Genomic DNA, 27,782 nt, shown 5'->3' with positions numbered 1-27,782 from the left:
GAGTGATTTTGCTTCCTGTGCTCTACTCTGACCAACATGGAAAAGACGTGTGGTCATCAGGGAAAGATCAACCACAAGGTTAGGAGCTACAGTCTCTAAGTTTTAGAATTAGAAGAGTGTTTACACAGCCTCCATCCAGTCCAATTCTCCTCATTTTCCAGGGTAGAAACTAAGATTTCAGAGAGGGTATATGACTGCTGATTAAATGAATTGAGACAATGTACACAAAAGACAAAATGGAGGGAATGATTAAGGCGTATTTGAGTTTGAACCCTAGAGCCTCAGTTTCTTTGTCTATAAAATGGAGGCACTTGATAACCTGCGATTCTTCCCCTTCTTTTGTCCCTTTATTCATCATCAGGTGATGTGGCGGTACCTGCTTAGACCCACATTTTCCTCATCACTAGAAATACTAAGGTGAAAAGCAAACCCTAAAAACGGCCCCATGTCCTAGTATACTTTTAGTCAGCAATGAAACTCTGGGTAGCAGCACTGAGATTACAAGAGCTACCCATCAGGAAGGAACAGTGAAAGAGGAAGAACAAAATGGAAATTGGGATCTGGAAATGTTCCTCTATTGACTCTACTTTCTTGGGCTCCAAAATCACTGTGGACAGTGACTGCAGCCACAAAATTAAAAGATGCTTGCTCCTTGGAAGAAAAGCCATGACAAATCTATAGTGTATTACAAAGCAGAGACATCACTTTGCCAACAAAAGCCCATCCATATAGTCAAAGCTATGGTTTTTCCAGCAGTCATGTATGGATGTGAGCGTTGGACCATAAAGAAGCCTGAGCACTAAAGAACTGGTGCTTTCAAATTGTGGTGCTGAAGAAACTTGAGAGTCCCTTCGACAGCATGAAGATCAAAACAATCAACCTGAAAGGAAATCAATCCTGAATATTCATTGGAAGGACTGATGCTGAAGCTGAAGCTCCAATACTTTCACCACCTGATGCAAAGAGTCAACTCACTGGAAAAGATCCTGATGCTGGGAAATATAGTAGGCAAGAGGAGAAGGGGGTGACAGGATGAGATGGTGGGGTGACAGGATGAGATGGTTGGATGACACCACGGATTCAATGGACATGAGTTTGAGCAAACTCAGGCAGATAATGAAGGATAGGAAAGCCTGGTGGGCTGCTGTCCATGGAATTGCAAACAGTAGTACATGACTTAGTGAGAGAAAAACTAGGAAAAGTCTGTATTATTCAACTCAAGCTGTCATAACGAATACCATAAATTGAGTGGCTTAAACAACGGAAATCTATTTTCTCATGGTTCTGGAGGCCGAAAGTTACAGATTAAGATGCCAGCCAATTTGGTTCCTGGTGAGAGTTCTCATTCTGTCTTGTAGGAAAGAATAGCCTTCTCGCTATTTCCACACATAGTCTTTCTTTCCTGCATGTGCATGCAGAGAGAGAAAGGGCTCTTGATTCTTGTCTTCTTTTTATAAGAACACCAATTCTATCAGATATGGGTCCCCACCCCCACCTTATGACCTCATTTAACTCAGTTCACAAAGTTCATATCTTCAAATGAATTCACACTAGGGGTTGGAGCTTCAACATATGAACTCAGGAGACACTATTCAGTCTGTAACAAGATCCAGGTGACCTGATAACAAAACCCAGAGCAGATAATAATTCCTGAGGGAGATGGCTGTTCATGGTCCAAACTGAGGACACTGAACTGGATCTAGCAGCTGGTGTTGGGGACTATGGCCTGCTATGCCACAGTAGAGAATAGATCTGAATTCCCCGGACAGGCAGCAAAGGACAAACATACTTTTTTTTTCAGAGCTCTTGTTTGTTTGCTGTTTAGTTGCTATGTTGTGTCTGACTCTTTGGTGACCCCATGGACAGTAGCCCACCAGGCTCCTCTGTCCATGGGATTTCCCAAGCAAGAATACTGGAATGGGTTGCCATTTCCTACTCCAGGGGGTATACCTAACCCAGGGATTAAACTCACATCTCTTGCATTGTAGGCAGATTCTTTACCACCCAAGCCACAAGGGAAGCCCCATGAAATGTTGTTGTTAGTCACTAAGTCATGTCTGACTCTTTTGCAACCCCATGGACTGTAAGCCTGCCAGGCTCCTCTGTCCATGAGATTTCCCAGGCAAGAATACTGGAGTGGGTTGCCATTTCTGTCTCCAGGGGATCTTCTTGACCTAGAGATCAAACCCTAGTCTCCCACATTGGCAGGTGGATTCTCTACCACTGAGCCATGAGGGAAGCCTCTTCTCATGGTTAGAGTAACATAAAGGCAAAAAGCAAGTCAGACTAAACATAAGACCCCTTTTATGTTCTATCCAACCATGTCAAGACAACAGGATCCACCAGAATGCACATACTGTACCTAAAAAAGCCTTAGCAGTAACCTCTTCACCCATTTACAAGGTTCTAAAGATGGTACTTGGAGCTCTTAAAGTGATAGCATAAGCTTTAGTCTCTTTTTGTTGTTTTATATTGACCTACACTTGGAGTTGGGCTTCTCTGGTGGTTCACCTGATAAAGAATCTGCCTGCAATGTGGGAGACCTGAGTTCGATCCCTCAGTTGGGAAGATTCCCTGGAGAAGGGAATGGCTACCCACTCCAGTATTCTGGCCTGGAGGATTCCATGGACTATATAGTCCATGGCGTTGCAAAGAGTCAGACACGACTCAGGGGCTTTCACTTTCACTTTTTCACACTCAGAGATATGTAGCTCACATGGCCCTGATGTCATGGATCATGTGGATCCATGGATCATTGTTATGGATCACTGAGACTCACATTCATGTCCTGTGGAAGTCCAGTACGTCTATGCAGAATCCCAGTCATCTCTTTTTCCAGGCATGTTTTGGTGCTTCCCTTTAATACAACATTAAAATAAATACAGACACTCAGTTTCTTTCTCCATTTTCACACAAGCTTCCATGAGCATAAATAGGCTCTACAGAAATTTGGGGGTCATAGCAAAAAGCTTAGGAAAGAGTCACATTGCCAAAGCCATCTCTCCAACTCACTGGTCCTCCTTCTCTGAGTCCCACATATTATCCATAACAATTCAGCTCTCCCTAGCAATCTCTCCTAAACTTATATGTTCAAACCCACACACGTGTTGACTTTGATGCCAACGCCAACAGATCCAAGATAGATTAAGGAGTTTGTTTAAAAACATACAATCTAATAAAAAGTAAAAATGCAAAATAAGTAAATAAACCAACATTTATAAAAAACAGACTAGTGCTGTTAGAGAAAATGAAACACTCCTTTCTTTGGGTTGATTGGTTCAGTCTAATGGTAAAAAAAAAAAATGGAGTTGGAATTGATTCAATTGTGTTAGCAATCAAGAGGAAAAGAAACCAATCAATTATGCTAATGAGAATCACTTTTATCAGTGCAATAAAGTAGTCATTAAATAATGTCACTGAAAATAGCGATGACCAGTTTCTCCTTCAACATCTTCCTGTCTCTTCTTTCTTTTTACTTTTCTTTTATTCAACATGGATTTCTTATGCATCTACTGTGTGCCAGGGACAGTTTTAGACACTGTAGGTATAGCAGTGAGTAAAAGAGAGGCCCTGTCCTCATTCTGGTAGAAAAGACAGTTGATAAACATGAAACAGAGGCATAAAATAAAGTCATACTAGAAATAAAATAAAGCAGGGTGATGGGACAGAGAGTAACTGGAAGAGGTTGGGTCAAGGTGATAAGATAGAAAGGGAAGTCTCTCTAAAGAAGACCTTATTGAACAATGACCTTCTTGGTTAGCAAGAAAAAGGCATGGAGAAGAGAATCCCAAAGGTGGGAAGTGCAGAGAATATGAGCAACAGTAAAGAGGCTGGTGGTGGACAGTGAGGAGAAGGGATGTGGGGAAGTGATGGGTAGTGACATCACAGACACGCAGGGCCCAGGCCACCAAGACCCTTGTGAGTCATGATAAGGAATGTGAATTTCATTACCATCAACACTATTCTATTTCCAACCACGTGTTAAACATTTTTTGACAGAATCAGAACTACTCCTACATGGTTCTTCCTTTTTCTTTCTTAATCAGCAAGAATGCAGAGATTTAGTGATCATATATGACATTATAACTAAGTAGAATGTTAAAGATATTAAAATTCCTTAAAGTCCATACATACACTCACACACACACTGAAGGTGTGTAGCCTTTGTCTCATGGGGTTTTACCTATAGAAAGCGGATGGTGTGCCCTCAGGCACTTGCATGGCCCATTGCCATCTGCTCCTGCAAAATCTATTTCCACGAACAAGAAAATAAGTCCCTGCCATACTATATCCCAGGCTCCTCATTTCAGACCGCAGCTGAAGTTAAGCACTTTGAAAACGTTGGGTTTCTTCATTGTTTAAAACCAATAAGAAAACTAGTCCAGATTTTTTTTTTTTTTTTTTTGCTAGGTTCTTGGGATGGCTCTGAAGAGAGTACGCATGACTTTTGGAAACCGTAATCCTTTCCAGCCCCTAGAGATAGGGAGGAAGAGTCTAGTGGATGCCAGAAAAGTGAGCTGAAACAAATTATGCAGTGGGCCTAATAGAAAACCCACCATGTGATGAAATATTCTCTCTCTTTTTTAATTTATGAAAACTTCTCCCTTGCTTGTTCCACACCCATCTCCCTTGGGGCTTCCCAGTCCACTTAACTGCATCATTTAAGAATTAATTTTTTCCTCCATAGCCAAGGGTACAAGACAACAAGACAAAGATCACCATCAGTGTTCCTTGGTTCAGATGGATTTCCCTTAGGAATTCCTTTCCTCCTTATCCCATCGTGGTTCTAAATAATATTCACCCACCCTAATTTTGAAATACAATTCATCCTATCCATTTACCTGAAAGTTAAAGATGCAGAGCAATAGCTAAAGTGAAGCTACCCGCTCACAGATGAGATCTTTGGAATATCCCCCAAGCTCTACTAAACAGAATACAGATTAATCCTACAGTCAGGGTATGACTTTAAATAATGTGGGAAAATGAACCTACTGTGGGATCATAGCCATCCTTTATTCTCCCTGCATTTCAGTTAGTCCATGTATAAGAAAATAATGAAATGGGAGGACAAAGACAGTACTAAGAACTATGAACAGCACTATGAATTAAGATGCTCACTGGAACATGGAAATGTAATGGTGAAAAATTAGAAGCAAGTTAACTTTCAAAATGCTGAAATCATTAATAATAGTTTACTGGATTTCATTAATAATAAAAACAACTAGAATTTGTAGAGCATATTACTTTATAAAACATTTGCAAGTATATTGCCCCATTTGTAAGCAACCTAACAAAAAAACAAAGACCAATTTATGGTTTATTTATTTCCCCAGTGCAGGAGATCTAAGAGACATGGGTTTGAGACATGGGTTGGGAAGATCCCCTGGAGAAGGGCATGGCAATCCACTCCAATATTCTTGCCTAGAAAATCCCATGGACAGAGGAGCCTGGCAGACTACAGTCCATAGGGTTGCACAGAGTTGGACACGACTGAAGTGACTTAAGCATGCAATTATATTTCACAGATGAGGAAACGAAGGCTCAGATAGGTTAGGTGCTTTGTTTCAGGCTTCCCTTCTGGATCAGAGAGTAAAGCGTCTGCCTGCAATGCAGGAGACCCAGATTCGATCCCTGGATTGGAAAGATCCCCTGGAGAAGGAAATAGCAACCCACTCCAGTATTGTTGCCTGGAAAATCCCATGGACAGAGGAGCGTGGTAGGTTACAGTCCATGGGGTCGCAAAGAACACGACTGAGCGACTTCACTTCTACAGAGGTAGTATGTGACAGAGCACAGACTCAAAACCAGCGTGGTGTTTGGATCCAGGCAGGTTTGGCTTTGAATATTAGGTCTGCCGTCTTCCATCACTGTATCTTTTGAAGGTTGTTCATCAGTATGGACCTCAGTTTTCTTATCAGCAAAACAGGATGTTGAGTCTGTGATCAAGGGGAAGTGAAAGTCGCTCAGGCGTGTCTGACTCTTTGCAACCCCATGGACTATACAGTCCATGGAATTCTCCAGGCCAGAATACTGGAGTGGGTAGCCTTTCCTTTCTCCAGCAGATCGAACCCAGGTCTCCCGCATTGCAGGCAGATTCTTTTACCAGCTGAGCCACAAGGGAAGCCTGTGTGATCAAACAGGAGACTATGTATCTAATGCAATGCCTAGCATGTTGTTGGTAGAAATAAATCCTACTTCTCTTCCCCTCTCTTTTATTTGCTCATCCCATAGCTTTTCTACTAACTAACCAGGCTACCTCTACTATCACTGGAACTATTAATAGCTACCAGATAATTCTATTCTCCTTATCTTCCCAGTATGGAGTAGTATATTTTCCAACAAGCCACCACTTAGTATCTCCTGTCCCAGAGCCACCCACACCCAACCGACAGAGAGAGAGAATAACCTTTCCTTTGGCATCAGGGTCCGTCAGTGCTTTCCCTTCGGACTCTGATTCTGAATTTCTACTTGACTCTTTAAATCTACGGCACTTGTTGCTTCCTTAGTCTAGTTCCCTAGTGTCAGAAAACGACATGAAAATATTCATGTTTCTGCGTGTTTAAGGCTTTCTGAGTAATCTGGGTTAAAGGATGAGTGAATAGCAAACAAGGCTTGGATTATCCAGAATAATAAATTACCCAGGAGAGATTTACAGATTTCTCTCTCCTGGAGCTATTTGTTCACATTCCAAAGACTTGTAACACCCTCAGGATCTTTCCCTTCTCTCCACAGAGAAGATGTGTTTATACTAAAGAGCAAACTTTCTGTCCTTCTCTCAGGAGGGAATAAAGACACCTGTACAATTGTTCCTATATGAGCGCCAAGATTCATAATTTCAGGGTTCTTCTTCTGCATTCTAGTCACCTTCCCTTCCATACAAGCCCATGGTGGCTGCCTTTATCATAGAATCCCGAGGGTGAGATGGGGCATAAGAAAACAAATCGGCCCCCCTCAGATCCGTCCCCCTCTGATCCAGAAACCGTGTGTTTACTGTAGGGATAAAAATAAACAAAATATAAAATATTATCTCCTTGGCTTGATTTCTTATCCATAGAAGCCTAAAATATCTTTTTCAGCTCCTTCCTGAGTCACCTTCCAATGCAAGAGATGCAAGAGACTCGGAAGGGGTTGGGTTCGATCCCTGGATCCAGAAGATCTGCTGTAGAAGGAAATGGCAACCTGGTATTCTTGCCTGGGAAACCCCATGGACAGAGGAGCCTGGCAGCCTACAGTCCATGGGGTTACAAAGAGTCAGAGAGGACTGAGCAAACACATATCATTTACAGAATCATCTCAAATGAATGCATGGGAAATATTTCTTGGATTATTAGTTCCAACCTGAGTCAGGTAGAATTATCAGAAAAGAGAAATCTGCCCATCCTGAGCACCAGATTTAAGACCATAAACTGAACCCTAAATGTCCTTTAGTGAAGATGGGAAAAACACAAGTCAGAGGAAATGAAAGGGACCTACCCAACTCACCAGTTACTATTAAGTATCATATCTCTGCTACTCTGCTAAGTCACTTCAGTCGTGTCCGACTCTGTGTGACCCCATAGATGGCAGCCCACCAGGCTCCCCCGTCCCTGGGATTCTCCAGGCAAGAACACTGGAGTGGGTTGCCATTTCCTTCTCCAATGCATCAATGTGAAAAGTGAAAGTGAAGTCACTCAGTCTTGTCTGACTCTTCGAAACCCCATGGACTGCAGCCTACCAGGCTCCTCCGTCCATGGGATTCTCCAGGCAAGAGTACTGGAGTGGGGTGCCATTGCCTTCTCCGAAGTATCATATCATAGCTTAGTAATTAACTATTTCAACCTAAGAAGGCAAAATGATCTCTCAGGCTGTCCACATATACTCTTACCAGATCAGAAGAGCTTCCAACAAAATTGTGGTCCCAACGACAAAGAAACTGGAAAAAACTTACAAAGGATGTTCCTTGCCCTTGTGTATTTGGTTCTGCCAAGATGTTGAGAGCAAAAACTCTTCCTCAACCTAACTGCAATCAGAATCTTCAGGTTTGGCCAGCTTTTTTTTTTTTCTCTTCATGTATTTCTAGCTATGCTGGGTCTCTGTTGCTGTATGGGGGCTCTATCTAGCTGCAGTGAGCAGGGGCCACTCTAGCTGCGGTGATGGGCTTCTCATTGAGGTGGCTTCTCTTGTTGCGGAGCATGGGCTTTAGGTACACGTGAGCTCAGTAGTTGCCACACACGGGCTTAGTTGTCCTGGAGCACGTGGAATATTCCCAGACCAGGGATTGAACCCATGTCCCCTGCATTGGCAGGGGATTCTTAAACCACTGGACCACCAGGGAAGTTCTTGGCAGCTTTTATCTGCCTAGCTGTTTTATAGTGAACCAAAACAATCTTCATTCGGAAGCACACAGGAAGTCCATCTTAGTAGGATTTGGTTAGAGACTTCTGTAACCCCCTCAGTGTGCCCTGGTTCCAGGTCACCACAAGGCTGGCTGAGTTAACTTAAGTCAGTCACATCAGCAAGAACAGCAGTGAATAAAACTTGTGCCGAGCAAGACTGATCTCCTTCTCCTAGCTCTGAAGAGTAAGTTCCCAAGACAGCTTTGCTTGTCTTTCCCCTCAGACTTAGATTTCTGGAGCCTTTCAGAACAATCCTTGGTTGCCCTTTTATATAAAGCCTAGAGGGATCTTGCTACTCAGCTCTATTACTGTTTTCCTGATCCAAAGCACAGCCTGCTGCCCTGCTGGCATCTCTTTGCTATCTACCCTCTGGTCCCACCTCCTCCCGCTCTATTCAATCACTTCAGTATTTGACAAAATGGAAAACTTGGAAAGCCTGGTTTCTCTTATCATCTCAATGGTAGATTTATTCCCTGGCTTTGGACTAGTCATTCAACCATTCCAATCTCTGTTCTTTTAAAACATAAGTAGCCAGCCTGGATTGTCAACACAGAGCTCTCCATATTTCCAGGGAAGAGCTTTCAGTAAATTATGAAAACCCTTTGGAAATGTTAGTTTATCCAAAGCAGGCAAATTCCAACCCTGGAGAGGTTAATCCCTTCATAAAATAGCATAAAAATACTGAGACACTAAGTTTTAGGAGGACAGAATCTGACCCTAGCTAGATTGTTCTGCCCTAAACCCCAGCCCTTGTCATGAGCCAAAAAAACCTTAATAATTAAATGCATTTGACTAATACAGTGGCAAAACCAACTTCCTGACAGATGAAAATAATATCTACCCCCCGATGGTCTTATTCTGTTTGCATGATGGCATGAAAACTACCATGGCAAAGTTATTTCATGGGATAATTGACCAGTATACCAATATACCAGAATCACTATTTTTTCATTTTCTGCAGAGCAATAGAAAAGATCAGTGTCCTGCCATTTGGGGACATTAACAGTACTGAAAATATCAGTAAATTGAATTTACAGGAAGAGGCTTTTGGATCATAGGGATAATCATTTATGCCCATGATGCTAAGCAGTTTGGTTGCAGTGAGAAAAGCTGATTGTTTCTATCTTATCTGATTCTGTCATAGCTGTAGAGTTGGCTTCTGCTGGGGGTCTGGGATCTGGGGAAACTAACCTTTTTGCTCTGGGGCTGTTAAATCACAGAAGCCTGAGGGTCCCACCCAACTCACTTTGAAGGAGCATTAGGCAGTTCTTACTCTTTACAGGATAAGAAAGTATGTGAACAGTTTACACTCAAATTAATAATGAGCATGGTCTCCATTCTACAGTGTATCCATCCACGGAATCCTGCTCCCAGCTTCCGTGATTAGGCAGGCTTTAGTTTTAAATGACAGCATCAAGCTATCCTATTCACTTGTCTGGGAAGAGTAGGCTGTGTATAAGCCCAGTGCAAGACTCTTTTATCGGCTGTTTTATAAGCCTAACATTCCCTTCCCACCCAGAATGGCCAGTTAATATTCCAGGGCTAAATGCTTGGAGAATTACTCTACCATATGGAAGTAGCAAATGAAGAACATAAAAAGCAGAAAGATCTATGCCCTGGTGGATAGTGGTCTCAAATTCACTCATTATTCATATGAAAGCAAGCAATCCAGGGAACAGGAGAAGGTCAGAGGGGTCCGTGGAGGCCATGCGTTTCCAGTACTCTCTGTTTTTCCTTGGGCAGCATCTAATTGCTTCTGTACTGCTTACACTGGAGGCTGCGATTCTATTCCAAATATTTGCTATTTTCAGAAAGGAAAAAAGAGTTCCTGGTGTCTGTTCTGTATATAAATGGTTGAGTTTCAAATACTATTCAAGCTGCTGGCAGACAAGGTCCTGGCAGAAGTGGGTTTCAGGGCAAGCTTATGTTGCCCCCACCCCCAGGGGGTTCCTTCTCTCCTGGAGAGAAAAAAAGAGCTACTTTTAACCCCAAGGTTTGTTTGTCATTTTCCACTGGGGTGTGCTTCTGGAAAATGGTGAAGAACAGGGGCCAGTCAAATGGGATAGAAATATTTTAAACAGAAATCATGCTCCCTAGTTCTCAGGAAAATAGAAGCATGAAAAATACCTCCTTCCCAATCATGAACGCATGTCTTTTCTTTTCTCCCTTCCTTTCTCTTGTTTTAGGATTTTTTCTTTAATATCCACAGTCCACCAGAATAAAAGTACCTTATTGGAAAGTCATCATTCTACTCCGATCTTCCTTGTTTCAAGGAAATGTCCACTGTCTTCAGAATGTCCACCGCCAGTCACTAGCCATAGTTAGCATATACCTGCTGAGGTCTGGGAAACCGCCCTAACTTCTTGATACCAAAATCCTCAGTGCCCAGGGACGGCCATATCAACAGCTGTAAAATTGGGGAAATGAGAAGAATAAACCTTGTGCTCACCTTACAGCCTTGCCAAGATAGTATCTATACATATCAAACAATTAATTAAAAATACATGACAACGTATTGAGAGAATGTGAAGAAGCTCTGAATTCACTACATTAAGACCTAGTATTGGGCCGGTATATGCCTAGGTTCTTACGTTCTACAACCAGCAGCTAGGAAACGTTATAGGGGCTCTTCCTTGCGTAAGGATTTTCATGAGTGAGTGAGTGAGTGAAGTCGCTCAGTTGTGTCTGACTCTTTACGACCCCATGAACTGTAGCCTACCAGGCTCCTCCATCCATGGGATTTTCCAGGCAAGAATACTGGAGTGGGTTGCCACTTCCTTCTCCAGGAGATCTTCCCGACCCAGGGATTGAACCCAGGTCTCCCACATTGTAGGCAGACACTTTACCATCTGAGCCACCAGGGAAGCCATACATTAGTCCTTAAAAGATGAGTAAGAGCCACACATTTTTTGTTTAGTTAAAAAATTCCCAATACTCTGAGGCTTATAATTTTCTTTGTCTAACTCCTTAGATTCCTTGAAGGCTTCATATCCTGGTATACGCAAGGCAATTATATTATCAGACAAAAGGATCTCTCCTTTTTAAAATTTCAGTCCAGCAAGTAATAAAGTGATGCATCTGGGCTGGAATTCTCTCCTTCCTGGGACTGAACATTAATCATCCAGTAAGCTGGTCTGATCTTCCTCGGATCAAAGTTTGGTGCATCGAAAGCAGTATTCTCACAGATGAGAGCTGGACAACTTTTGACCACCATGGTCTGCCTGCAAAACAGGATGAGGCTTTTCAAAGACTATTCATGAGCTCACAAGTTCTATAGTATGTCTGCCTTGGGTTTATTAGTATGGTGAAATTTTGATGGATTTTAAAATATATATAAATAGCCATAGTAAAACACCTGTGTAGTTCTCACCCACACATGAACTGAAGAAATTCATAGGCACCAGTGCTATGCATACAAACACACCCAATTGGCTTTGTTTGGTGAGATGATGATTTCACTCTTGGAAGCTCTGTTGCTCTTATATATGCTAATTTTTTTCTTCTAATATAAAATTTTTACATTCAAAAAGGTAAGGCAGGGTGGCTTCTCATTGAATTATGCTTCTACTAATATAAATATGAGAAAAAGGGAAGCAGCTTAAGTTAGAAATAAAACATATAAACTTCAATGAAGGCAAAGTAGAGACTTATGAATTTTCTAATGAATTTTACCCCCAACAACCTTGATCACAGGGCTTCCCTCAGAGCTCAGTTGGTAAAGAATCCATCTGCAATGCAGGAGATCCTGGTTCAATTCCTGGGTCAGGAAGATCCGCTGGAGAAGGGATAGGCTACCCGCTCCAATATTCTTGGGCTTCCCTTGTGGATCAGCTGGTAAAGAATCCGCCTGCAATGTGGGAGACGTGGGTTTGATCCCTGGGTTGGGAAGATCCCCTGGAGAAGGAAAAGGCTACCCACTCCAGTATTCAGGCCTGGAGAATTCCATGAACAGTATAGTCTGTGGGGTCACAAAAAGTCAGACATGACTGAGCGACTTTTACTTTCAACCTTGATCACATAAATGCCAAGTGTATCTGTTAACACCATAGTGTGAGAGAGACAGACAGGTAAAAGAAAGTTAAAAAGTAGCAAGAAGAAATAGAAAAATGAAGGAAGGTGAGAAATAAGAAAGTTCTACTGATATTAAGGAGTTAACAGCTTCCAAAATTCAGAATCCCCGAACAAGGCATGTTCAGGGATCATGAACATGCCATGAACAAGGTTCATGGCAAGGGCTTGAACCTCAGGTTTAGGGGGAGGGATAAGTTATATGAATTATCTGGATTTCATATAATTCATACCTTGGGTTTAGGGGTAGGGATGAGTTATATGAATCATCTGAATTTCCCAGACCTTGTGGTCCATTCAAAAAAAACTTGTTATCTCTAACTTGTAACCACTGGAAGAACCTTAGAAACTTCCTAGTTTCAACCCTCACATTTTACAAATAAATTATGATTCAGAGAAGTAAAGTGGTTTTACAGAGAACTTTTAGCTAATCACTAGAGGAGCAGGGCCTAAATTCCACATCTACTCCCCATTTTTACTTCCACTAAACTTGTTTCTTGATTTTTGGTGGGCGCTATAATTTCCCATCTTTTTGTGTACCCATCTCCTTCATCCTCTACTCCCCATCCCACCATTACATGCCCCACCCCAAATGCACACATACACTTACACTTCTGTTATATGCTTGTGAAATACGAATTCTTCCTTAGTTAGGATGGGTTGGCAAGAAATAACAGGGAATATGTTTTGACAACCCAAAGCTTGCAAACTGAATACAAATACTATGTAAATGACAGTATGGCACTCCCAGCTATTACATATGCCTGAATGTGACCTTTGGGAAACTCCTAATGGAATTCGCCCATTTCCTTTGCTCTGAATTTACCAAACAGTTGCACAACACAAATCCAGCTGTGTGAGGCAGCCCTGTAGGGGAGCAAAAAGCTGTGGGGCTGGACGCACTTCCCGGTAGGTTCATATGTTGAAGCAATCCTGCTGTTGTCACCCGTGAATGGGAAATAGCTGTATGTTTTGTCAAAATCTGGGGTTCAGTTGACTTCCTCTAAGTCACACAACAGATCCCTAAGCCCTTGGGTTCCAGCGCTTCACCTCCTGAGCACTGTCATCCCCCACCCACATCTTCAATTTCTGATCCCATCATCTGACACACACTTCTGTTTTTGTTTCCATCCTTCACTTCAAGACAAATTGCACTCACTGACTGCTAAAGGCCAAAGTGAAATGGTAAAAAAAAAATTCCTTCATTCTAAAATTTTTAATGGGGTTTACATGATGCAATCTGCACAACTTTGTATGAACATGGCTGTCATTGACCAGCCATCAGAGGAACTGGAGCTTTGAGATGTTTTCTTAGTGACAAGGATGCTCTGGACAATTGAAACTGGATGGGTAGCATAGTGGAGAGCAGGTGGAATGGTGTCTATCCTTAAAATATCTAGTAATAGAAAAACCAAAGGCAATCCCAGGACTATAAAGACATCCGTGCCTGCTATATAGAAGGGGAAATTTCAATTCAAGGCAAAGAAGGATTCTCTAATGAAATAAACTCATACACTGTTATTTCAACAAAGGTCCATATAGTCAAAGCTATGATTTTTCCAGTAGTCATGTATGAATGTGAGAATTAGACCATCAAAAATGCTGATCACTGAAGAACTGATGCTTTCAAACTGTGGTGTTGGAGAAGACTCTTGAGAGTCCCTTGGACAGCAAGGAGATCCAACCAGTACATCCTAAAGGAAATCAACCCTGAATATTCATTGGAAGGACTGATGCTGAAGCTGAAGCTCCAATACTTTGGCCACCTGATGTGAAGAACAGACTCACTGGAAAAGACCCTGATGCTGGGAAAGGCTGAAGGCAGGAGGAGAAGGGGACGACAGAGGATGAGATGGTTGGATGGCATCACTGACTCAGTGGACATGAGTTTGAGCAAACTCTGGGAGATAGTGAAGGACAGGGAATCCTGGCATACTGTAGTCCATGGGGTCACAAAGAGTCAGACACGACTGAGCGACTGAAAAACACCAACACACTGTGATTTCAATGGAGGTTGAATGACCATTTGTTCAGATACTTCCGGCAGGCATTCTTCCAAGCAATGCTGACCTAAACCCTGAATCCCTCCTAGCTCTCCACACCTGTGACTACAGAAATCCCTCTGATGGTTGGTTGCGAACAGGAGAACATTAGATGGGTTTGGAAAGGATCAGACTAACTAATCAACATAGGAATTAAAAACGGACTCATTAGCAAAATGTTCCAGCCAACTATGGAGTGATTCTGTAGCTCATAGTGTACATTGTAGCTAATAAAACCTTCAAAGATCTTCTATAATGAGTAGATAAGAATATTTTATAAATATCACACCAGAAATGTGTTTGACTTTTCAAGGACATGTGCATACTTTAAAAGCTTATTCCCTTAGGTCATACAAGCAGTAACTTTTAACAAAAAAAATAAATAAAAAATTGGGAAACAATAGTCCTTACTTCATAGAGGCCATGAGGTTTAAATGAAGTCATGTGTAAAAACTTCAGGGCAGATCTTCTAGCTGAGTTAGTAAACAATAAATATTAAATATTAACTATTTATCTTATTTGCAATCATCTTTGATTTTCTCAGTAAGCTGTTTCTTAGTCGATGGTGCCTAGATAGATAACACACTCTAGGTCAGAAACATTGCAATTCCAGATTTCCAGAGTTGCACTACATGATCTTGAACTTTATTATACTGAAGAACCTTCACACTGGACACAGTATCATGTACAAATCAGACGCTTGGGCATTCAGCTTGCATCAGTGTCTCTTGGTGTGATCCAGTGGGTATAAACTAAAACCAATTCTCAAAAAACTCTGTTTTTCTAAGAAAATAAATAAAGCCTCCATTAAGGTGGAATCAAAGGGACAAATAGAAAGAACTGGGTCAGAGAGACTTCGTACACAGATTTCTGTGTGTGACTAATTTAGTGGGTTAGTGTTGCCTTGCAATTCGCAGTGATTTCCAGCTGGCTTGGAGGAGAAGAGAATTTAAGGCCAAACATTTGGTGAGTTTCCTAATGAAAGAAATTAAACAATAGCTGCTCTGGCTTTTTGTAAGCAAAGATGTGTTATAGTTGAACTCCAGAAAGAGAAGCCGTTCTCACTCTCTTCCATATTCATGAGTCTATAAGGTCGGACCAAGGTGAACTCACCCAAAGGTCTCTGTGACTGCTCTTTCTCTTCACCAAGCCAGAAAAGAAAAAACATACACTGAGAGGGGCTCTTAAAAAATGACTTCTGAAAAGCAAGCTGTAGACACTTTTTACCCACAACCCAAAGGCACATATTGCCCAGAGGCAAATGGGAAATGCCCAATCAGCTCCCATCCAGAATGCAAGACCAAAGAACTAGAAACTTTAGATAGTTGGAGGACTCTGGACCAAACTCAGACTCATTGGGTGATATAACTCAGTTTAGGATTAACATCCTTAATTGACAGTCTAGCAGAGGTCTCCATTCCAGAGAGGAGCCCTGAAGTGACCACCTGTGTTTCCTCAGCTAAAATCTGCATAAAGAAAACTGAAAAGATGAGCTTCCATCTTTGCCTGTTCCTGGACATCAATTCTCAGGAACTGTCTGGGGCATCCAGTTGAGGTATTTTTAGATGCAGAAGAGTTAAAATGGTTTCTGGCTATGTCCACTTCACAGGTCATGCATTCCACTTTGCCCAGCGCAGGAAAAAAAAAATCACTGCCCACAACACACACAGTGATCCTTCTTTCAGCATAAATAATCCAATTTGAAACCACAGAGCAGATGACACTGTCTTGGTGACATTTCCTATGACTACAATACTTATAGTTCTTGGAGTCTCAAAGGAGACTTTTAATATAATGATTTTTATTATTTTAATATAATGATGAAATGAGGTGTGTAGTAGGCAGACTTCTAAATGGCGCCCCAAGGTTCCTATCCCTCAGTGTATATATTCAGTATAATCTTTTAATCCCTTTCCCTCGAGTGGGGCAGTATCTGTGAATATCTAGTGATGGTCACTCCATTGAGTAGATAGCATTCTATATGACTCCATTGTAAGACTAAAGGGAGATTTTTCCTGTTGACTTTAAAGAAGTTCACTACCTTGTGCTAAGAAAGTCACATGGCTAGAACCTGAGGCTGGCTTCTAGTCACCGACAAAACCTTCAACCGACAGCAAGAAAGTGGGACCTCATTTCTTATAATCACAAGGAAAAGAATTCTGCCAACAGCGTGAATGAGTTTGGAAAGGAACTCTGAGGTTCAGAGATAACACAGCTCAGATGACACCTTGAATTCAGCCTTATGAGACCCTAAGCAGCAGATTCAGTGAAACCATACGTAGACTTCTGACCCATGGAAACTGTGAGATAATAAACATACACCATTTTAAGTGGCTCAGCTTGTGGCATTTATTATAAAGCAATGGAAAACAAATATATATCATCCCGGCTGAGTGGCCCTCTGTCCTCAGCTACAACTCTATGGCCTTGAGCAGGTTAAATAACTCTCTGAGTCTTCACTTGATCATCTCCAAAATTTGAATTACAAACATATCGGTTCAATTGCTCTCATATGTTGGAAGAGAGAACGAAAGAGAGAAATTATTTATGAAAGATGTTATTTTGAAAATTGTAAAGCACTAATCAAGTAATTGGTCATCTTCAGTGAAAATCTTTGAAGTTTGTGGAAATTCCAAGGTTGGTATGGGCTGAAAACAGGGCCTTACATTCTGGATCCAGCCCTTCAAACCAGGAAAGGATTATGAGAACCCAGCTCCCGTGACCTGTTCCCAAAACAAATACCAGAGGAGGTTTGAGTTCATCCAGTAAAAGGTGTAAACATAGAGAAACTCCCCCTTTCAAGAAAATTGGCAAAGCCTTACCCTACAAATGATCTACTTGTCCACAACAGCACACAGTACTGGGCTGTGTGCTCAGTAGACACTGTGGATAGAGACGAACAGTACCCAGGCTCTCTCTATAAGCCAGTTCAAGTACCTAGAAGACACAGATAAGGAATGGACAAATAATAACAGCATGGAATGTTATACCAGGTGGCAGGCAGACCAGTGAGTGAGTACAAGGGAGAGTAAAGAAGATGAACACCCACTCTTCTCAGGGATGTTCATGTCCCTAGAGGAAGACAGGCTTGAGTTGATTCGGACAATTGGTGGCAGTGGTGGTTTGGTCGCTATGTCCTGTTCAACTCTTGTGACAGCATGGATTGTAGCCTGCCAGATTCCTCTGTCCAAGGGATTTCTCATGTAAGAATATTGGAGTGGTTTGTCATTTACTTCCCCAGGGGATCTTCCTGGTCCAGGGATCGAACCCAGGTGTCCAGTCTTCTGCATTATAGTTGGGTTCTTTACCAACTGAACCACTAGAGAAACCAAAAGGACAATTAGGAGTAATTAAACAGACGAGATGGGCAGGGGACAGAGGAAGAGGCATTTTGGGGGAAACAGTTGAATTAAAGACATAGAAATTTAAGAATATGGCCCTCTTAGGGACAAGCACCTTACTGTCATCTGGCTTCAAAAACAAGAACATGAAGATACATGACCAAATTAGACTTGAGAATCGGGAAAGATCAAACCATAAAGGAACTTACCCTCTCTGTTGAAGAGTTTGATATTCATTCTGAAGGCAATAGGAGTCCCTGATGGCTTTTAATCAGATTGACGTTTTAAACTTGGACAGCAGAGCGGATAATGGATTTGAAAGAGGAAAGAATCCCCTTTGAAGGTAATCTGAATACCCAGGTAAGAAAAGATCACGATGTCAGTGCACATGAAAAGAAGGATGAATTGAAGAGCCAACAAGAAGGGAGTACAAGCAGGGCTCAATTTTGGCGGGGGTGAACTTAAGAGGAAAACAAGCCATAGTTGAGTCAGGCTTCTTTACTGGATGGGCAATTGCAAAATTCATGAGTATCTTCTAGAAGGGAGAGAATGTAGGTAAGGAGTTCAGGAGCATCTCAAAGCTTGTCAGGATGTAGGAGAGGAAATTATTTATACAGGCAGAAACTTAATTTATGTCTTAGATCCACTGAGCCAAAACTTTACCCAGAAATTTTTCCTTCCCAAGAAGAGTGGTTAGGGCAGTGTAAGTCCTTTCTGGAACTAGGACAAGATGGTGTTTTTATGTGTCCCCTGATACCATGAAAGGTGGGGCAGCTAGATATTCAGTAAGTGCATCACAGGTCGGTTTCTTGATGGGTATGTCCTCATCATGGTACAAATTAACTGTAGGCATTTAGAAGGCAGAATCAAGAATTTATTGACTGATTGGTTTATTGGCTTAGTTCAACATATATGCACTCTTTTAAAAGGAATTATAGTGTCAGATAACAAAAGAAATTTTAGTCTTGAAAGTTACTTTAGCAGTAAAGGAGGGGTGAGGGCTCAGAAGGATTGTCAACATTTTTTTTTTAATTCAGTTTTTAGAACCACGTCATTCAAAATGATGTTTTCAATTATTCCTGCTTTTAAATTGAATTTTACCCGAAAATAAATACCCTCTACCACTTTTAGTGCAAACACCCTGTAAAAGGCACTGAGAATGTAGAATCGATTTTTAGATGGTGCACGAGACTTTGTACTCGCCAAATCACACCACTCCTTCTAAAACACGTCTCAAGTTGGTCATCTGCTGGGAAGCATTTTTTCATTTCTGTTGATCCTGCTCCAACCCACTAGTGGTAACCTGAAGCCACCTTTCTCAGTATTCATTGCTGTGGTTTTTGTATTTATCTATCTCATGCCTAATTTTTTACTGAATATGTTGACTCTCTTCTATCTAGCAGATTGGGCCTGACTTCATTTTTGACTAAGTACCTCCCAAAACATGGTCCTGTCATCATGACAAATTAACTAGCCCTTGTTTATTATTATTCCAGCAATAAACAGACTGAAAATCTGCATCCAGAAAGATGTTTTTTTAAATTATAACTTTTTTTTCCCCTAACACCTAGAAATGGATGTTTTCTTTCTTTTTTCCTCTCTTTTCCATTATAATGGAAGGAGGGGACAAAGGGACCGAAATCTTGGATTTGGAGTAGTGGAGTTCAAGTTCCCACTGAGACCCAGAGATAAAAGCACATCCTGAAGGTGGGGGTGGGGTGGTAATGGGAATTACCCATTAGTGGGGTTACTACCAGTGGTGAAGCCCGAAGAATGAAGATGAAAAAAGAAGAATGAGCAGCTAGGCTGGTACCTCGGATGGTCAGATTCAAAATAGAGTCAGATTTAAGGAAAGGTTACTGCAATTACAGTTTCTGCAATTAAATAGAAGATTGCATCTCACCCTTTTATGTGGTTCTCAGATCATTTTGACCGATGGAGGTAGGTGGACTTAACTGAGGGAACAATCACCAGAGCTCATCTCTACTCCATGCAACTCCGGGAGCTATGCAACCAAGAGTAACTTAATTTTATTTTCACGTGGCAAATGAGGAAACACAGGCTGTGGTCTCTTACAGAAGCCTGTCTGTGACTTTTCTCACTTTATTATAATCCTGTTCTCATTCAACTCAATACAAGCCAGCCGGCAGGTGCTTGGTCCCCAAATCACTATCAACTTTTATTTTCAGTTTGAGATTCTACATCAGTGATTCCATTCCCTAATTCACCACCAAAGCTTTGGCTAGGAGATTTATTTATTCAACAAATATTTGAATGACTTTAGGGTTGGAGTGCTGGAGGGCAGGGCCTAAAAAGAATGCAGTTAATTAACTGATGCTCCATCTTTAAGATATATGAAGAGGTTGACTGTTCTCTACCTGGATTTATTATAATTTATGATCATTTATTCTTCCTCTTCCTGATGGTCCCAAAGCACAAAAACTTACCATATGTCTTATGTTTTCTAGGATCCAGCCATTTCTCTTTTCAAATATTTCTTTTTTTTTTTTTTTTTTTTTTTTTTTACAATGTTGGAAGCCAAGCACAATGTGGCTTCAGATGGCTTGGGCTTTCCTCTGTGAAACTTTTTTCTCCAATGCTGGATAAGAGGAGGCCATGCTGGAAAGCTCAGCTTACATAACCTCATTTGACAAATATGATACATGCCAAAAACTTGACATTTCACAATACAAACTTTTTATGGAGCAGCTTTATGTTTCAAGCACAATACAGCATTCAAAGAGCATGTGGTCATCCAACCACCTCCCCAAGTCCCAAGGGTTCCGTTAAAAATATATGGGGGAGAAACAAAGCGCCTCCACATCATGGCATCCAATCCTCTGCGCAGCCTCTGATTCTTTCCTCTTTCCTTCTGTGCTCTCTGGGGTGGCCAGGCTGATACCCTTGGAGATTCACTTCAGCACCACTCCCAGGGGCTGGGAAAGCCCCACCTTTGATCTGAGAAGGAGTGGTCTGAAAGAGGTCTCCAGAGCAGCCAAGCGTGACAGAATCGTCATTAGCTCAGATGAGATAATGAATGAGAAAACCATAAAATCCTAAGTGTTAACCACTGTCTTATTATTGTTAGTAATTTATTTATTAGTATTGTTACTACTAATAATGACTCACCAAGCTTCCTGCTTAGAGTTTCAACTGAGGCTACGATGCCTCAAAAAGGTATGGCATGAAAAGCTGCTGAAAAAACAAGGGGAAAAGGTAATCCATTGCTGAGCCAGTCTCTGAGAGAAGTTGTATTTACAAAGACCACCCCCCCAGCACCCTTGCCAACTCTAATTTTCCATTGCTGAAATGATTTTTCCTTATCAATGATAATACAGCCATGTATCCCTATTGTGAAAGAACACTTACTGTTGAGGTTTGTCTCCAGCGATCCTACTGTGAAAAGACCACCTCTCCATGCCTGAAAGAAAGACTTCAGGACTGACAGATCACCTTCCTCTCTCCCCTCAAACGTATGGGCTTTTCTCAGATCCTTCACCTAAAGTTCTCCAACTATTTCACAAATTGGGAATACCCCAAAATTAAAAATATATATATATATGATTCAATCAAAAATCTGAGTAAGCATATGTATTTGGCACTGAAAGATGTGGAAAGCTGAGCCTGAAGCCAGGAGGTGGTTACTTGACTTTGCCCATAATTCTCCACAGACAGTTACACGCAGCAAACTTGGGGGGCTCCAATGAGTATAATGGGAAGCACTTTCAAATTTTTACTTTTGAGTATTTTTCAATAAATAAGTCCATTTAAGCTCCAGTGGAACAGTCTGCCAAGCTACTTTTTCAACCAGGACTTTAAAAAGAAAGAAATAAAAAAGAATAATTTATAATGATCAAAGATAAAGTAAAATATTAGTCTGGAAAAAATGCAATTTCAGATTTAGAAGTTGGTTTTATGAGAGAGATAATCCTCCCCTGTTTTTTCCAGACCTATAAATGCAATTTTTATTTTATTTTATTTTTTCCCCAGCCCTAAGGTTCCTACAAAGATTGAACATGGGGAAGATTATTTCATTTATTTTCCAGGGGGGTACTTGGCAATAACATTTTGCAGACCCACCTTGTGCTATTTAGAAGCATAAGTTGGAAACACCCTGCTAGCTGCTGCTTGTCAATGGATCTAACCTTCTACTTTTTATGAAGACCCAGCCCTTCTGTATCTGGGGACAATCTGTGAGTTTGGTCATAATGATCTTATGCTCATTATCAACAATTAACACAAAGAACAGATAAGATCTTGGCTGTTTCAGCCTTAGGGAAAGACCAATGTTTTGTTTTGCTTTTTAAAAAATGCCAATTAGAATATAAAACTTGATACCAAACCACTCATATTAAAGTCACAAGCAGTTCTGAAATATGTCCAATATAAACAATAACCCTGGTTTATGATATTCTGCTCAAATCTCTCCTTTGTGTTTCAGAGGCTCCAATAAGGTATTATTCCACAACAGGATAAGAGAGAATGCTGTGTTGTTCAGTTTCATCTGGGCATCCTCCTACAGCATGAGAGCAAATTCAGGAGAAATTTTTTTTTAAAGTGCAGGACCACATTTTTAAATTCCACCTAGTAAGAGCTTATTGAATTCCATGGTAAACACATATAATTATACAACTTAAATGATTTATCTTTTCACTAGAAGAATGTAAATGAGAAAAAAAAAATGGCACTGCTAACCAACCTCTAAAAGTTTCAAGTCATGAAAAATTAGGAAGAAATAGAGAGAAAGGGAGTTAATCTTCCCTCCTAAATGAGATTACATCCATGCTGAGATGTGAGCCAGACACTACTCAGCCTGCAGGACAGAAAAATATTTATCAACATCCAGAATATTCATATAATGTCTATCAAAAACTTGTGTCGTTACAGGAAACACAAACCAAAACATCACTTTTTCATTCAGTCTTCTAATAAAATGTTTTTGGGGACTCTCAGGACAAGAGGTTTAATATAACAACTTGATAAATGCACAATATGAATTATTTCCAAATAATGGTCTTAGTAATTCAGGTAGGATTGATTTTTATTTAATGTAAGTGATTTTTAATCCACCAGACCTAGGTTTGAGATCAAGCTCTGGCACTAAGTAGCTATGTGACTTTGGACAAGTCTCTGTGGGATTCCCTTATCTGCAAAAAGAGGATAATTATGGTATGTATCTCATAGTCTCATTATTAGGATTAAATGAATTAATAGATAGAAAGCAATCCAAGCAGGGTCTGCCCCATAGTAATCTCTTAAAAAATGCTAGCTATTACTAACAATATGCTGAAACCTTTCTCCTGCTGTGTTTTGATTTTCTGCAGCCATCATTTGTTCTAGCTGTCACCTAAAGGGGGAAATGTATATATTTCTGAGAAACAGGTTATGTCAGGAGCAGACAAGCAAATAAGAGAAACACTAATCCAACCAGTCCATTCTAAAGGAGATCAGTCCTGGGTGTTCTTGGGAAGGACTGATGCTAAGGCTGAAACTCCAATACTTTGGCCACCTCATGAGAAGAGTTGACTCATTGGAAAAGCCTCTGATGCTGGGAGGGATTGGGGGCAGGAGGAGAAGGGGACAACAGAGGATGAGATGGCTGGATGGCATCACCGACTCGATGGACATGAGTTTGGGTGAACTCCAGGAGTTGGTGATAGACAGGGAGGCCTGGCATGCTGCAATTCATGGGGTCGCAAAGAGTTGGACACGACTGAGTGACTGAACTGAACTGAATCAAGGATCAGAGAACCCAATCACTTACACTGGAGACAAAGTTCCATTTTTCTGAAAGTCTAAAGGGAGCTGGAGAAAGTCAAGTAAAATGTTTTCATTTCTGGCCCTCTTTCATGTCTGTGAACAGATTCCAATGATATGTTTCCCAATAGGGAAAGAAGCTTAAAAAATTAGAGCATTGCAGAGAAAATTGCTAGAGATCTGCAACCCCTTTCCCTCCACTTAGCACCACACGGACATAGCTAAGGAGTCTAAGCTATCCGCTCATCTAATTATTAATTGTGATAGCAATTCATATACATCTAAAATTAAAGGGTATGTAGTCAGCCTCTGTGTATGTTCTGCTTCCTTAGAAGGGCCTTTCTAAGAACAGAGACAAGCTGAGTCTTTTTTGCTTAATAGAGAACCACGCTGCCAACAGATTTTGAGACCAGTGCTTCCAACTTAGAATGGTTAACCAAACTATCAAGGGAGGATTCCAGAAGAAATACCAGAAGCACATTCCAAGTGTGGGCTTTCTAGACAAACAGATCTGACTTTAAAAACCTTAACTCATGCTTCCATGTGTGATGCTGGGCAAGTCAGTTAACTTATTCTACCTTGTTTCCCCATCTAGGTCATCTATGCATGCCCGTTTCCCCACGACAGTCCTAAAGTATACCTTCTGTCCTTGGGTGATTAATAAAAGCTACCCTATCACTTCAAAAAGGTTACTGTTTGAACACTGAATTAATGGACACTTCATTCTTCAGTTAAAATAATTGTCACCTCTCAGGCTAGCCATGAGGTATATTCATTGCTACCACAGTGTCTTACATATAGAAATGTGCAATATATACCAGTTCCCTCTTTATCCTCTTTATCAATTTCTTTCAAATCCACTCTCTGTCCAACACAGCAATCATTAACCTCACAGGGCTATACAACACTTGAAGCATGGCAATTTGAAGTTCAGATACTCTGTAAATGTAAAATACACTAGATTTTGAAGATTTAGAACATTGAGAAAAGAAGATAAAATATCTCATCAATAATTTTTATGGTAATGACTTGTCCAAATGCTATTATTTTTAGTATATTAAGTTAAATAAATTATTAAAATTAATTATACAAGTTTCTTTTTACTGCTTTAGCATGGCTACTAAAAACAATGTAAAATGACATTTTATTTTTTTTTATTTTTTTATTTATTTCCATTGGGCAGTAGTGCTCCAGATGATCCATATGTATGGGCCTCACACACCTCATCCCATCCATTGAATTCGTCCTTTGAAACCCAAGGTGAGAATCAAGTATGCTTTCATCATATTTAGCAACATGTTTTTAAACTTACTCTGGGCTTTGGAAGCTAAAAGGGCAATAAACTAAAACACAAAATAAAATCAACTTTGACCATGCCTCTCAGCAATGGTTTCTCCTCAGGGAGAGAAACATTGACCTTGAGTACATTAGGAGAGCTAAAGAGCTGGGGCCAACCTTGGAAGACATCCGCGTTGGCAAGAAAAAAAGAATCTTGGTTTGCCAGAAAAGATATTGCAATCTCTCCCTGGGTCACGTTTGCTAATCCTTGTGAGTGCTTATGAAACATCTCTGGTCTCAAATCTGAATAATATAAAAGAACTGGGACCCAGGAGCATGCTATAGGTGCCGCCTCCTTGAAAAGAAGCACTCATGCCATGAAAAATCACCAGCTTTCAGCCCCCCAAATCTTCTAAAAGCATTAAAACAGCCTCTAGTTTGATTCTTGTAGATGCCCCTGACACGAGTGGAAGAGTTGAGAACAACAGAATATACAGAACAGAGTATTCAAAATAATAATTTAATTCAATTAGTGTCCGTGCCGCACTGATACAGCTAGTTGAACAACATCAATGTTCAATTTTTAAAATATTAGCAAAGAGGAGGGGCTGGAGGGAGGCTCAAGAAGGAGGGGATATATATATATATATATATATATACACATACATATACATATATATGTGTATATATATGGAGAAGGCAATGGCACCCCACTCCAATACTCTTGCCTGGAAAATCCCATGGACGGAGGAGCCTGGTGGGCTGCAATCCATGGGGTCGCGAAGAGTCGGACACGACTGAGCGACTTCACTTTCACTTTTCACTTTCATGCACTGGAGAAAGAAATGGCAACCAACTCCAGTGTTCTTGCCTGGAGAATCCCAGGGGTGGCAGAGCCTGGTGGGCTGCCATCTGTGGTGCCGCACAGAGTCAGACACAACTGAAGCGACTTAGCAGCATATATGTATATAGGGCTGATATATATGGTTATCACTTTGTTGTATGGCAGAAGCCAACACAACATGGTAAAGCAATTATCCTCCAATTAAAAAAATATATTAGCAAACTGGATTTTGAAGACATTTTTATCAAATAATCCACTTCAGAAAACCTTTTCAGATATGCAGATTTTTAAAAAAATTATTTCTTCTGGAAGAATTCTATTGGCTGAGGTGGTTTCCCTGGCATCTCAGGTCAGTTCTATCCTAGAGGCAAAAAGTAATGATTCAAACTGGTTTCCCAGCACAACTGAACAAGAGCTGTCGTCAACATATTGAATTTTTCACATTTCAACCCGTTGTTTTAGCTGTGCAGACATAAACGTTGACATCACTCCTCAGAGGAGCACCATCTTGCCTGATAGCCCCATAGTTTGGAAGGAAGGTAATGACAGACACTATGAGAAGTATGTGTTGGATAGATCTAATATTTAATGTGTTCCATGAGATGCTTTGTGTCTGAGCTCCACCAGCTCTCATCAGCTAACTCCCCCACCCATTCACCCACAATCATAATTCCTCTCTCTTTGATAACGTGCCAACACAGGGAGAGGCAAGGGTTTGGAACAAGAGCATCTGAAGTGGAAGAAAACACAACGGGCCTCTCACTTTCCCTCTCTAACCGCAACAATTGGAGAAGACTTTGGCCTGAAAAAATCTATCTGCTACTAAATGGTACCCAGATGGAAATCACAGCTGTTCTCTGGTACCAGCTGTACCTATGCCCATCCATCTTCAGAACACGCCTGCGGCTGAGCAGGGAGAAAAATTGGGTTGACAGAGCAGTTAAAGAGCCTCTCTTTTCTTCTGCGCACTTTTCCTTTTATCTTTCCCCTTCAGTTTCAGAGTTTCTTGTTCTCACCTTCATGCTGTGGCAGTGCTGACAGAAGAAAACTTCAGTTCTGGAAAACCAGTGGTGAGTAACAGCCCCAGGCTCTGAATACCTAATGCCTATTGTATGCGTGTGTGGGAGGGGCGACAGGAGGGAGGGGGAGAATTTGGTCGAATAGCCTGGGTAGGAAGAGGACCTCGTGATGATGACCCCAGTGCCTCCAGAGAGTATCTGACTTTTGATACCTGTCTTCTAATTAAATCCAAACATCTAATATGCACGGCCTCTAGGAATGCATTGTTCAAACAGATTCGATTCCTGCCCAGAGTCTTTTCAAGCCACTGACCACTTTGAACCTAATTAGAAAAAGCAGAGGACACTGGAGACATTTAATAAAAGGAATCGGGTTGCTGCTTCATCTTCATGACCTGGGATTTATAAGGGAATTTCACTGGCTTTGTAGCAATGTAAAATAAATAGACATTAGATGATGACAGGGAAAACAAAATTGCTGCCAAAGCTAAAAAGAGCTTGGCAAAAGAAGAAAGAACTACTACATAGTCAGTCATTATTTACTGTACAAACCTTTTCATAAAGCATAGAAGAGAGATACATAGGAATAATGGGCCCTTGCTAAAAGATGAAAAGAGCTTTCTATAGCTACATTATCCCCTTGTCAGAGGCACAGACTGGTCCCAGTGGTTACACAATCTTATTGTTCTATTCAACCATTCAGAAAGCTGAATGAACACCCCTGCTCTGGAAATTTTAAAGACTGAAATAAATAGTCCACTCGTTTCCAAGGAAAAGAATAAAACTGTAATGGATGGAAATGACTAATTAATTCATTAATCCTCGCAGACTGCCATGGTCCACTGCATATGGTCTCACCAGTTAATTAGTTTTTTTGCTTGTCATGCTAAAACGTAAATAAGCGCTGTTACTTAACCTACCAGCTCCTGACAAAGCAATCCAGCTGTTCATTATTTCATGTAAAAGGAGGAATGCTTTGCTGTTTGGTGGTAGTGTTATCTTTGAGATGTGTGCAAAATAACGTGACCTGAAAAAACCATCTTAAAGAAATGGTTTGA

General features: G+C 40.9%; 1 long non-coding RNA gene across 1 annotated transcript in view; it reads left to right on the top strand.

Moving 5' to 3' along the window:
* Positions 1-27,782, top strand: part of LOC138991206 (uncharacterized) — a 68,715-nt gene that overhangs the window by 17,844 nt on the left and 23,089 nt on the right. The window contains exons 3-4 of the long non-coding RNA XR_011467165.1: positions 24,767-24,843; positions 26,700-26,775. This is a non-coding gene — a long non-coding RNA (uncharacterized lncRNA). The remainder of the gene's footprint in view (positions 1-24,766; positions 24,844-26,699; positions 26,776-27,782) is intronic.

This window comes from Bos mutus, chromosome 16, assembly GCF_027580195.1.
Source record: "Bos mutus isolate GX-2022 chromosome 16, NWIPB_WYAK_1.1, whole genome shotgun sequence".
NCBI classification, from domain to species: domain Eukaryota; kingdom Metazoa; phylum Chordata; class Mammalia; order Artiodactyla; family Bovidae; genus Bos; species Bos mutus.
The sequence above is the reverse complement of the archived record's forward strand: the minus strand, read 5'-3'. Positions and strand labels throughout refer to the sequence as shown.